Below are 13,652 nucleotides of genomic sequence, written 5' to 3' on the forward strand. Positions count from 1 at the left end.
TATGTGGATTGTAGTCGGGTGAATGTGTCAAGGAAAGAAATCCGGCGCGACTCCCAATCGAGCAGTTTGTTTTTCGGGTAGAGCATCGCTCTTAAGTTGGATTCACATGAGTTGAAGAGAAGGTGTAATGATTCCACATGGCATGTATTGATGATATTGTCGAAGAGAAAAATAACTTGAAGCACCTCTGGATTGTCTCCTTCTCACCTGAGTTGTCATGGACTGGTATCTTCATAACCAAATTTTTCTTAGGTGATTGCTGCATGAAAAAATGTTTCTATTAACTGTTTCGTTATGCAGTCAAAGGATCGGCTTTTCTATCAATTAAGGGACTCTGCTCAAGGATTCATGACATTTTGCTTGATTCTCAGCTAGCTTCCCAACATGCAAATACAGCATCTTTGTTTCATGAGGTAATTAGTATCCACTTTCTAATAATATTGCTGAGAAACAGGGTAACTAAAGGATGATATCTCTAACTTTGGCTAAGGATAATAGCTTTCTTTTATTATGACGGACATGTTGCACTTGCCGGCTTTAGAATCAGTTGTCATTCTGTTCTCCAAATTGCTCATGTGGATTCTGATCATCTTTTTTTCCTTTGCAATTGTAAACTGTTTTCTTCGGTGTTACCAAATGTGGCGGACTGCATAGCCACAGTTAAGATAGCGCAGGTATGTCTTCACTTTCCCCTTTGTGGTGGAAGTTGCCTTCGTCTTCATTTTCTTCAAAACAATCTGATCTTATGTGGTTTTCACGTGGATGTAGGATTGTACCATTATTAAGTCCCATGCATATCTAGGCGACATTACTCCAGTAAATAAGAGTTTCATTAAGTTATCCATTAAGAGTTCTGGAGTTTAGATAGCACACATTGCCTTCGCAATGTGAAGAAGCCGAATTTTTCTTTTCCTTAAATCTTTGAAGTTTCGATGGTTCTCCCGGTGTGGGCTCTGTATTAATCAGACTGTTGCGTTCAGATGATGTTTTTCTTGGATTCCATTTCATTCTGACTCGATGCACTTGAGGCAATTACCTTTTACTTGGTTTACTCTCTTACTAAGTAGATCATCCAAACCAGAGATATCAGTTGATACCATCCCAAGGATTTTTATATTTTAGTCAACACAGCTATTTCTTGTATGTGCGAGCAAGAGCAAGTTTATATATGGCATTGATTAGTTGACATGGTCTTAAGAGTCCTAGATTGTCTTAGATCCTCTCTGCAAATGCAATTTAGATATTCATCTTGCACAGCGGATCAATAATCTATTTGATACATTTTCAAATTTAGGTTCACGTCAGTGCTCTAGATTGCCTTTTGGAGATGATCACCCTCAGTAGGCAGCTTCCTTCAACGTTCAGGACAGATGCAGGTTGGAAGGATTTACTGGCCCATCTACATGAGGTGGAAAAGGATGAACAAGCCAACTCCTTGCTTAAGAAATGCATCCATTTACTAGAGACTTCATAGAGGAAATGTGAGAGCGAATGGGTTTCAAAGAAGGGTGCGAAGAGAGTTCTGGCCACTGCAGGTGAATCATGATAAGTGGGTAAAATCAGTAAAAGAGCTGGAGTGAGGAGGTAAATTCCAAATGTGTAATGATCGATCTTGACTGTTTGTGAATCAAGGCTGATGCCACCTTAGTAACCTTTTGGATAAACTAAAATGTTTGAATCAAGGCAGAAGCAAGAATTAAGCAAAGCGAAAGCAGAGCTTAGCTAGACATGTTTTAGGGGGTACACACGTTGGCCCTGCATATCTCCAGCACGTGGTAATTACAGATTTAAATAGATATCGCACAGGCTTGATATCTTTCACTGAAGGAGCCGACTACTGTGTTCTCCTTCACTCTCATTTAGCTCTGTACGTTCTTATTAGCAAACACCGAATAAATCTGAACTAACCAATCCGATCTTCAGTGCATAAGATAATCTCCTTCTTCGTTTCCCATTTGAAAACGAACGTGCTATTGTTTTGTTTTTTCCATAGATTTTGGCTATTAAGGTAGAATGAATTCTCGGGAGCAGGAATCCTGATCCATCTAATGATTGGTGATCCGATGCAGCCTGTTACGCCTCACTACTCCATCCAATTTTACAAGCACATGATCTTTTGTACGTTCGAGGCCATGCATACCTACGCTCGAGTACCTTTGAAAACTATAACTGCGGCACTAAGGCCCTTGGCCACCCCCACCATATGCCCACAAATAATATGCACACGCACACATGATTCAGAAATAGAGACAAACTCGTAGATGCAATTCAAACATAAAGCCATCACAAGCATTGCAAATTGATAGGCCACTACGACATGAATTATATACCTATAAGACGTGCTGAATATCAACTATCAATTCAATCACCTCGAATCATTGCTTTCAAGTAAAAAAAATCATTAATAACCAATTCAAAAGCTACTAAGTCTTTATGTGCTTCGCAGAAAGTATAACATTTCTAGAAAATATTTTCTGAAAAGTCATTTTTTTTAAAAAGTGACAATATTTTCAAGTGTTTGGCTGAAACTTGAAAATGAAAAAAAGAAAAGATTTTATATTGAAAGGAAAATGTCTTTTTTCTTTCCTACATAGACACGCATTTCCCATGTTTGGCCTCTAGCCTAGCCTCTGCGGGTCTACAGGTCAAGCTTGTGCCCAAGTCCATCAAGGCCGAACATTATTAGACTCCATCCCCGTGCCTCCTTGTGCCCTGGTTGAGATCTATCGAGCCAAGGCACAAAATACTATCGAAATCATAAAGATGTGGGCTTACTATATAAAGTATGGATTGTTGAGTTTCAACTATTCTAACCCCGTTCAATTGAAGAAAGTTGGTCTGTGAGTAAATCGATCCATAAAGTGACACTAAAATTTATTCCTTCGCCTAAATTTCTCATAGAAGAAAAAAAGACAAGTTCATTCATTCTCCATAGAGAAGGCAAACATTATCCAAAAAAGGATTCTCATCCTTCTTAACATTGTGCCCAAAAATCATAAAAAATCTCAAGATTAGTAGCCTAACTTGTTTTCTTCCAATTTTTAAATCTCAAGATTAGTAGGCAAACATTATCCAGTCATTCATGCTTCCTTTTCAAATCTGCAATTCGCCATCCTCAAGACAATGCTTCAACAGAAACTCCCCCTCCAGCAAGAGTTTCAACATCGGCCAATCAATCACAAGCTAATCGCTATTAAAAGGAATAGTAGCAAAAGACCACAATCTGCTGCAATTAGCTCCAAAGGTTGATTCTGCGCTCCTTTAGAGCGCTCTCCATGTAATTGATGATACCGGAGAGCCAATCGCCGTTCTGCTTAGCGACCGCAGTGCTTGTGACGGCATTGGAGGAGGACGAGATGGCAGCATCAGAGATCGCGTAGAGCAAACCCTTGGCCCTACCGAAGAGCTCCTTGACGAAGACCGAGAGGCGGAAGGAAGGAGGAAATGAAGCTCTGAAGGAAGGACATGAGAAAGAAGTCCTAACGTGAGAAAATATTGGATTTTCCCAAGAAGAACTGGAAAATTTCTTTGACCACATTTTCCACCCTCAGAACACCAGAAATTTTGAAAAAAGTTTTCCCTAAAAAATATTTTTCGCAAATCAAAGGAAGCCAAGGAGGATGCGGCATATATGCCCACAAAATCTCATCTCAAGAATTATAGTAATCAGGATCTATTTTTCACACAACCTTAACAATAATGTCTAGTTAAAACATATTGAATTACCATAGTCTTTCCAAGACAATTAGAACCACGTCCAACTAAAAAGTTCTATCTAATGTGACATGCAAACCTACAAAATCTCATCTCAAGAATTGACCATTTACCTTCACACAACCTTAGCAACAATGTCAAGTTAAAACATATTGAATGGTCACAATTGGCAATTTATGCTTTGAAATGACGAAGGAATTTCAGTTTTGCTAGTTTCCGCTAATGTTAGGCATATCAGAAATAGAATGTAAAAGCTTATAGCTCTTGTTCCAAAGGCTGATCAGATCATTCTTACAGATGACATAAATTGTTTACCTCCTAAAAGTGGAAATTTAGTAGGGGTTGCCAATTAAAATGGCGCAAACTTAAGACGAGATCATCATTCGTTTCCTAGATGGCTTGATTTAACTGTTAATCTACATAATTTATTGCCATGGAACAGTTGAAGTACTTGGTTGCGTCAAGAAATCTTTTATGTGCCAATGAGCCAGTGGTAGAAGGTAAGGTCATTGATCGAAAAGTGTTCTCCCTAAACAATCTTTGTTTCACCTTATTGAACCCGATTGATTGCCAAACCGTGCAGGTCTTACAATTCCAAAAGTCACATCTAACTATTTTGTGAAGTTCAACGTGAGTTCAACCCCCAAAAAAGAAAGAAAGAAAGAAAAGGGAAGATGGACAAAAGCAGGGTGATTCAACTATGGATAGCTCAGCTCAGCAGCCACACATCCTCATTAGGTTTTATCGAGTCAGGTAAATAAGATTAACAAGTAAACTTGAGAGCACATTCATTCAATAGGCATCACAGAGTTGTATTTACGAGGATGATACATTCAGTTACATGCTATTTACATTCCAAGTAAATTTCAGTAGAGATCCTGTGCATCTTGTGATGGACATGGAAACAGATTGATGGAATGCATTACATGAATAAACTTCATCTAGAGCTACCTAGTGATCTTCAAGAAATTAGGTGCTGACTTGGGAGCATTTTTACTTTAATTGACTCTTGGCATCAGAGTCTTAACGCAGCCTTAATGCGGAAGCAGAAGTAATCCTGGAAAGCATAAGGTTTCCATTGTCTTTGTTCCCATATTCCTTCAATCGTGGGTCCATGAGGATTTTGCAATTGACCTCTTGCCCCACTTGTGGCGATCAAGCATGTCAGAACTATCACTCTCCAACCACGACCCGTTTCGCTCCATATTCTACAAGATAAACAGATCAAACGGCATCATCGAGAAAACTACGGCGCGATCAAGCAGCGAGATAGAGAGATCGACTGCGGATCTTTGTCCGTATTGCTCCAATTCCGGTCTCACAAGTTCGTGGATTTCATGGCGATTGAAAGCTACTGTGACTTGGGGCAAAGGAAGGAGAGGAAGATGAATTTACGAATTTCCTGTTTTTCCCTCGGCGTCTACTTCTGTCGGCGGTCACATTCGGTGATTTCGGTGTTTGCGTGGGGGCACTGAAGTAAGTTCCGCTAGAATTTCAAATTCGGGTTCTCTCTCTTGGAGCTCCCCTATGATGTCTCCACATTAGCACTTTGACTCGAGCTTAGTTTTTCTTCTTTTTTTTTGGTCCGTCTCTCAAGCTTAGTTTAATTAGCTGGGTCCAAACCAGGATTCTGAAATTCGAAAAAAAAAAAACAAAAAAAACAAAAAAAAACAAAAAACAACAAAAAACAACAACAACAACAACAAACCAGATTCTCAAAAAGCACCAAAATTAAAGGTGAATTAATATCCTTTATCTGTTTAATTTATATTTTCTTAGGTATATAAAAATGCACCCTCCACTATGGTGGAAAGTTTTTTGAGTCATATTTTTGAATTCAAACTCAAATCAATCTAATAACTTAAGTTATTCAAACTTCAAAAGAATATAACCGAACTTGAGTGACTTATGAGTTGAGCTTAACTGCAAATTATGAAATCTACTTCTCCGGGCTAGTAAGAGAGTTTAAAAAGATGACCTGCTATTATGTATAGATTCTTGAATGCTCTCTAAATACTTATGTTGAACTGGATGCAATATTTTCTTTTCCTTTTTAGTTAAATGTACTTATAGTATTTTGAGTCAAGTCAATTTGTCTAAAACTTCCGGACTATTTATAATGCGAATGTGTTTCAAACTTATAACTTTGTAGAAACTTATAGCCTTCTTGAAACTTGTGGCATTATCTTGTTAGGAATGCAATTTGTTGAAGAGAAAATTAAAAAAAAAAAGAAAAAAAGATGACAAGCAAAGTTTTCCTTCGGAATCAGAAAGAAAAAAAAAATTACAATGTTGCACTATATAATTCTTACACTATCAATATTAGTTTAACATGAGAATTACATTTACACCATTAGCAATAAAAAGCCTCTATGCTTTAATGGCACTTTCTTCTGTTACACTCCATAACTCTATAATTATCTTCCCATAATTTCTCTAATTGAATACGTTAGCAATACGATCGTCAACATTGAATCTACATGTAAATGAATGAGGAATAGAAGAAAAGGTCCGCGAATGTTGAGAACAAAAATCATTGGGCTTTTTCATTGGCTATGTGCAAAGTAAATAGAGTTTATGATCTTAGACTACAAAAATCATGATACATTTTTAAAGAACAAAGAGCATGAATGATTTTTTTGATAAATATAAAATAAGAACCCAAATGTATGGTAGGCACCATGTTCAATGGCTCTCATGAATTTATATCTGTAGTGGAATATTTAAAAAGGTACAAAGATAGAACAACTTTATACACGACTTAATTTTTCTTACCAAGCTCATGCACTACTCATTCACTTTAAAGAAATGAAATTTAAAAAAAAATGAACATGAAAGGGTGTGTTTGTTTATATTTGTTTTTTGTGTTTTTAAACACTTTTTCTGTTTTTTTTTGTTCCCGGGAACAAAAAGGAACAACGTGTTTGACGCGTTTCTATTCCTTTTTTTGTTCCTTTGTTCCCAGGAAAAAAAAAGAAACAGAAACAAGAAAACACAAATTTTGTGTTTCTTGTTTCAAACACTTTTGAGAAACACTTATTATTTTTCTTTTTTCTCTTATTTTCTTGTTCTTTTTCTTTTGGCCGGCGGCCTCGCCCAGCCACGGTGAGGCTCGCCGGCCCCCGGCGAGGCCGAGGCTCGCCGTAGCTTGGCGAGGCCGACCTCGCGCCGGCCTGGGCGACCTCGATCTCGCCCAGATCCGGCGAGGCCGACCTCGCCCGGCCTCGGGCGAGCTCGATCTCGCCTAGATCCGGCGAGGCCAAGCTCGCCCGGCGGCCGGCGAGCCTCGGCCTCGCCGGATCAAGGCGAGGCCGACCCGCCGGCCGGTTGCCGGCCAAGGCCTTGGCCGGCGACCGGCCAAAAGAAGAAAAAAAAAGAAAAAATAGAAAAATAGAAAAATAAAAGAAATAAAAAAATTATCCAAATTTACCAAACATGTTTCTATTTATTTTTTATTCCTGAAACAAGTTTACTAAACGCGTTGTTTTGTTCAAAAATTGTTCCCGGAACAAAAACATTTTTTTCTATTTCGTTCCCTAGAACAATTTTTAAATGTAAAACGCAAACAAACGCACCCAAAGATTCCAACTCACTCCCTAACTGATTAAAGAATTACAACGTTTTTCATGGGTTGTTATGTTATGAGCATATTTCTAACCAGTTAGTATCTTAAGTGTTTATTGCATCATGTGGAAAGATTTTTTAAATTTTTAACATGTCGATAAAGTTGCAATGTCAAATTTATATACTTTCAAGTGGATTGATTAATAATAACTCAAATCAAATATTTTGTGATGGATGCCTGCTCTCTTTATTTATTGAAACAAAAATTCACAACCCATCATGACTCGGGCGGCGAGGCGAGGCCAAGACGGATCAACCCCAACTCGAGCCGGGGATCCATCTCGCCGTGAGCCAGGCGGTGGCTTCAATTCCCACGGAGGGAAACGAAAGTACACTTCCCACGTTTACCCCGCACTGCCTGGCGGGAAATTTTCGCACCACTGGCATAAAACCAAAATCGAAAAAAGAAAAAAAGGAAAATTAAAACCGACACAAAAACGAAAATGAAAAGCGAAAAACAATTCTAAACAGAAAATACGCAAAGCGCGACCCCTTCTCCTCTGCTTCCTCCCAGATTCGGACATCCGTTCAGATGAAAACGAAACGGCTACGATCCTTTCACCATCCCAACTCCCACTTTCTCTCTCTCTCTCTCTCTCTAGAGCAAGCACCGACGACCTCGATGGACCGATCGATCGGCCGGTCGCCGCCGCAGCAGGCTTTCAGCACCGCCGTGGTAAAACTCTCGGAGCAGCGGGCGTGGCCCGACGGCTCCGAGGAGCGGTGGCAGCAGCTCAACGAGCCCGGTCGATGACGAGGAGCTCGAGGCCCGTCAGACCACCCCGTCCGAAGAGGATGACGCTGCCGCGGCCTGCGGTGTCGACGAGAATGTCGGGGCCGAGGAGGACGACGATGAGGTTCGACGTTCGCCTGCGCCGTTCTTGCTGGATTAGTTGAATTCTGCAATTTCACTGCAATCCATGACAAATCTCTTGTAATACTCCGTGAGGAAACCCCAAAAGTGTCTGGATCATAACAAATGGCTTCAAAACTTTTCCATAGGAAGAAGGATGTCAAATAGCACGAATAAACCGATAAATTGAGAGCTGCAATGCAGACAAAATGATAATAATAAAGAACAGGTTGATTTCATTCATATTTGAGTATCTTTCGCATGGTTAACAGTTAAGTGCTTTAATGGTGTACTACGTGATGATAATAACATTCTTTTCAAAATAAACAGCTTGGAAGTAGGATGATCGGCATGAAAGTGAACCTGAAAACAGTACTGACCGTACCGGGTTGCAATGGCAAGTTTTTCTTTTTCAAGAGCTTCATAACTTCCTGCACGAGAGTAGCATCTTTGTTCTATTTAGCATAATGCTGCATTTCGACACCCCGAGTTAACAGAAAAAATGTGCAAATAAACCAAAACGAAAGAAAATCGCATGATATAATATCATAGACGTTATGCATCCACAGGGCCTTCTTCCCTACAATTTTGTCAGCCCTTGGTTTCTATCGTCAAGGACTAAGTGCGCCGCGGTAACTTAAACGCTTAGGCAAAATAAGGATTAAGAGATATAAATGTTGATTAATTGATGTAATCTCCTGACAAGAGACATTATGAAAATGCAGTTTGATTAAGAATTAACTCGAACGAATAACCAATGAACTTATTAGTTTGTTAAAATATGTTTTGCCCAAAGTAACGCTCTTTGCTGAGCTTCAGTAATGAAATAACTAACTTGAAGTAGAGGTGTTGTTCAAGAAATCTGAGGCTTGTACAACTTACAAAACTAGTGTATGACACATATTAAGTTGTATTGAGCTTAACATTGCCCAAGTCATAAATAAGATAACAAGTTAGTACATGAAAAATAAAGACATAACCAATTTAGACACATCGAAGCATGTCGAGCAAGTTAATGTGTTACTCCCACAGGACATGTTCATACACATTTAACAATGTTATATATACTTTGAATAAAATGTGGTTTCATAAAATTATAAATGAAAAACTCTTTCTTGAGCATGTTACATGTGTCATGTTACTACTTCATCCCTGTTGCAATTAAAAACTTCCATGAATTCAAAGATTCAACAATCTTTGTAGTGAAGGAAAAAAGAGGTTGGTTATCAACTGTTGAAAGATCAGAATTTTACTTCTCAAATGGAGCAAGAAGTCAACTAACAAATCTGCGTAGGTTTTACAAGACATCAACAAGAAGCATAATATCCTCCGTTTTTGTAAATTTCAATTACGCACCGCGTCCATGCATTTGGAGCCATTGTTCTTTTCGGATCGATGGATTCAAGAATTTCGCAATACATCTCCTTCATGATTTCTGCATAATATTATAAGAATTAAATATCAAAGAATAACACAATTCGTCAAGAAAGCTCACCACACAGTTTATTGAAGAAAGCAAAAACCGGTGGGTTCCTCCTTTTCAGCACTAGCTCCAGAACAACATGGTAAACCTGACATTATTGAATAAGGGGCTGCAGCCAATCTATTGCCATGAACTGGCCTAGTGAATTTCAACGACATCATATTAAAACCTTTTACTGCCATTGAAAATGCAACTTCGTTGGACAAGAAATAATTCAACCCAGAACTGACATTTAAGAACATGAAGCATTCAACTAGAAGAAACAATTCAACGTGATTAATTTCCTATTACAGAATCATGTCTCCAGCATCAAATTTATACGAAGCAAACACAATGACAACAATAAAAAGATACATCTCTATATTCACAAGCACAATCCCTGACAGCATGATCATTTCTGATCTATATACTCTCCGCTTCAACTTCCCTGCACCAGCTACACATCCCTCGAACGAGTTACTCTGACTTCTTCATCGATCATCAAATTCCTTTTACCCCCGTGTCTAGACATCAAACTCAACCTAAAAAAGGCCCCTGCTAACAAAGAACCATCACTCTGGCATCTACAATCCACGTTGAAATTCCCTATTGGCAAAAAAGAAAATCCTAACAGACAACAAGCATGCTATCTGCGAAATCGAGGGACTGAGCAGTAGAGGAGAAGGAGCTGTGATTTTGACATGCTTTGACACAAATCTGAGCACATTCTGTGACTTGGTGATCATACGGAGTGACGAATCCGGCTGAGCTGAGATGAATGGGAGGCTTGAAAATGCGGTAGAGTCTGCAAGTTCTCGAGGCAGCGTGCATGGCTTTGACGCGATTGAATCACAAGTTGATGAGTTCTCATGCTTGAAGACCGTGTAAAGACTTTTGCAGTCCAACATCTGTATTGTGACTGTAAACGGAGACGTTACTAGGTGATTTTCTGGTGAAGTAGAAGCAACTCCACATATAGTTAACAGAACTATGTCTATGTGCAGGAGGTTGTGGTTCATTATGCATGTGAATTAATTAGAAGAGCAATTAAATTGAAGGATCGGGACCGGATTGAATTCTTTTTAACCATAATCATAAGGAATCTCAGGATGTGCTGTCAATCTACTGTCTAGTTTATTTCTCAGCACCTAATTTGTTAAACAGAATTACATGTTGGATATTTCGATTGTCACTCGTAGAGTATTCAATTCATGAAATCAAATCATAGAGAAAGTTCCAACTCAGAAATCAAGCTCAAATCAGTCACCTTATTAATGAATGTGGTCATCTTGTGATGTAATTGAATCATAACAATGAATCTGGTAAAAGATGCGATCTTTTTCAACGAATTGAGAAAAAAAATAGCTTGTACACAAGACTTGAAGGAGATTCCACGCAACCCGTGGCTTAGACTAGTTCATCAATTGATAGACATTTAAGCTCAGATTACTCCCTAACACAGTCCAAAACCGTGTTAGCTAAGTACATGGAAAAGAAAAAAGTACATGGAAAAGACAAACCCCCTGAAGCTGCCCAGTCACCAAACGTGCCTGTTCTGACATTAGCTTAATTAGAAAAAAATGACCCAAATCATTAAATCTAATGGATAGAAGCGTAGCAGTATCTCAACAGCAGCACTCAATAGTCCGAAAAAAATCCTCTTGGTTCGAGAATGGATTTTATAGGACTCCACTTCTAGTCCATCGACATTTCCTAGTCTTCAGCAACGTCCAGTAATCAAACTGAGAGAACCTAAAAAAAATTGAAAGAAGGGAAAAATAAAAGGAAAACTACTCATAGTGGAGGTCATCATGCTTGCTGGTCATGATTATATGATGTTGTTGATTTTCCACCGGCAAATTGACTCCAATATAGAAATGCACTCTTGAACCGTCGAAGAGAAATTACTCGAGACAGGAGAAAGGCTTACCAACCCCGGCCCACCGCCCCCCTCCTTGTTTTTCAATCGCTACGGAGCATATTAAAATTAGACATAACTCTACCAGATCTTAGTTACCCTTGAATCGGGTCACATGATTCACCTGTTTAGATTTGGTAGTGGGAGTTAGTAGCGTGGGAGTTGTAGTCGGGGTGGTGACGCCGTAACGCTCGGAGTGCGACGTTAACATCATGAAGCTAGAGTATTCTCCTTATTTCAAAGACAAACCAGGAAAAAGTTATATGCGACCGCGGATAAAATAATGAAGGACATTTTGAAAAGTTAACTACAAAAAGGGTGCCTTTAATCAAAGAAGGTGTAGAGCTACCACCGCCGTTTCTATAAACAAAATTTCATAAACATAGTAAGTTTCCTTTTAAATTCATTTTTTCGGCTTATTACTTACAAGTAGACCCGTTAAACGGGTGGGTCGGGTCGGGTTTGGGTCGGGTCATAAATGGTCCACCCAAATCGACCCATTTAACCCGTTTATGACCCATTTATTATAGTGCAAAATTTTTGACCCATACCCGACCCATACCCAACCCATTTAACGAAACCTAAAAATTTATATATATATTTTAAAAATGATATTGCTAAAATGGTTTTATACAACAAATTTAATGGACAATTTTTATAATTTTTCAAACAATTATTTTTAAAAATCGAATTTTAATTATTTTTAATTTTTTAAAATTAATTTTTTATTATTTATTTTTAAAAATTAATTTTTAATTATTTTATTTTTATTTTAAAGAATATAATTTTTCTTTTTCTTTTTCTTTTTTTTTTTTTCTTTCTTTCTTTCTTCTTCTTCTTCTTCTTTTGGTCGCCCGCCGACCACGACGACGCCGGCGGCCGGCCACGGGCGAGCCTCGAGCTCGCCCGGCCGCCGACGCCCGGCGAGCTCGAGGCTCGCTAGATCCGGCGAGCTCGAGCTCACCCGACGTCGGCGAGCTCGAGTCTCACCAGATCCGGCGAGCTCGAGCTCGCCCGACGTCGGCGAGCTTGAGTCTTGCCGGATCGGCGAGGCTCAGATCCGGCGAGCTCGAGCTCGCCCCTCGCCGGATCCGGCGAGGCTCGAGCCTCGCCCGGCGTCGGCAAGGCCTCCGCCTCGCCAGATCCGGCGAGCTCGAGCTCGCCCGACGCCGCTCGACGCCGGCGAGCTCGAGCTCGCCTGACGCCGCTCGACGCCGGCGAGCTCGAGGCTCGCTTGGCCGGTCGCCGGCCATCGCCGTGCCGGCGACCGGAGGAAGAAGAAAGAAAAAAAGAAGGAAGAAAAAAAAATGAAAAGAAAAAGAAATAAAAATAAAAATAAAAATAATTATAATTTCGGTTTTTATAAAAAAAATTATAAAGTTAAAGAGATGAGAGAGATGATGAAGTTTTGAGTGAAAATAAATGAGTTATTTTTAATGAGTTGATAAATGGGTCATAAATGGGTTAGCTCTAACCCATTTAAAACCCATATATTTTAGTCTTGACCCATTAAAACTCATTATTGATACTTTATGAAAGAAAGCTTGACCCATTAATGACCCATTTAACCATAAATGGGTCAATAAATGGGTTGCACAACCCATTTAACACCTCTACTTACAAGTGGGCCCAGCGCCTTGGTACTAATACATAATATTTATATGCCTCCTCTGGTTAGGAGAAAAACTTGTATCAATTATTGATATTTAAAACTCTTTAGCTCACTAAAGATTAATATCTATACTTTTCAGAATCGCTTTCCTTTTTTCCCCCCAAAACATATTCGATCAATTATTTTGTAATATTCCTATCAATGCACAAATGCACAAACTAATAATTCTACTTTATTTATCATGCATTTAGATTTTAAAGTTTGAATCTTTTCTATCTCATAAGTTATAGATAATCTTATAAAAAGGGACATAGTTTTATCTTTCCACAAATTCACGGATACAATCTCTTCGTATACGTGAATAATATCTTTCAATTAATTAGTAACTTGAATATTTTGTAATAAGAGAATTGTGCCAAATCTTTTAAATAACAACTTTTCGTATTGTGGGTACACTTTTGCTAACAAT

Source organism: Eucalyptus grandis, chromosome 8 (genome assembly GCF_016545825.1).
Source record: "Eucalyptus grandis isolate ANBG69807.140 chromosome 8, ASM1654582v1, whole genome shotgun sequence".
Lineage (NCBI taxonomy): Eukaryota > Viridiplantae > Streptophyta > Magnoliopsida > Myrtales > Myrtaceae > Eucalyptus > Eucalyptus grandis.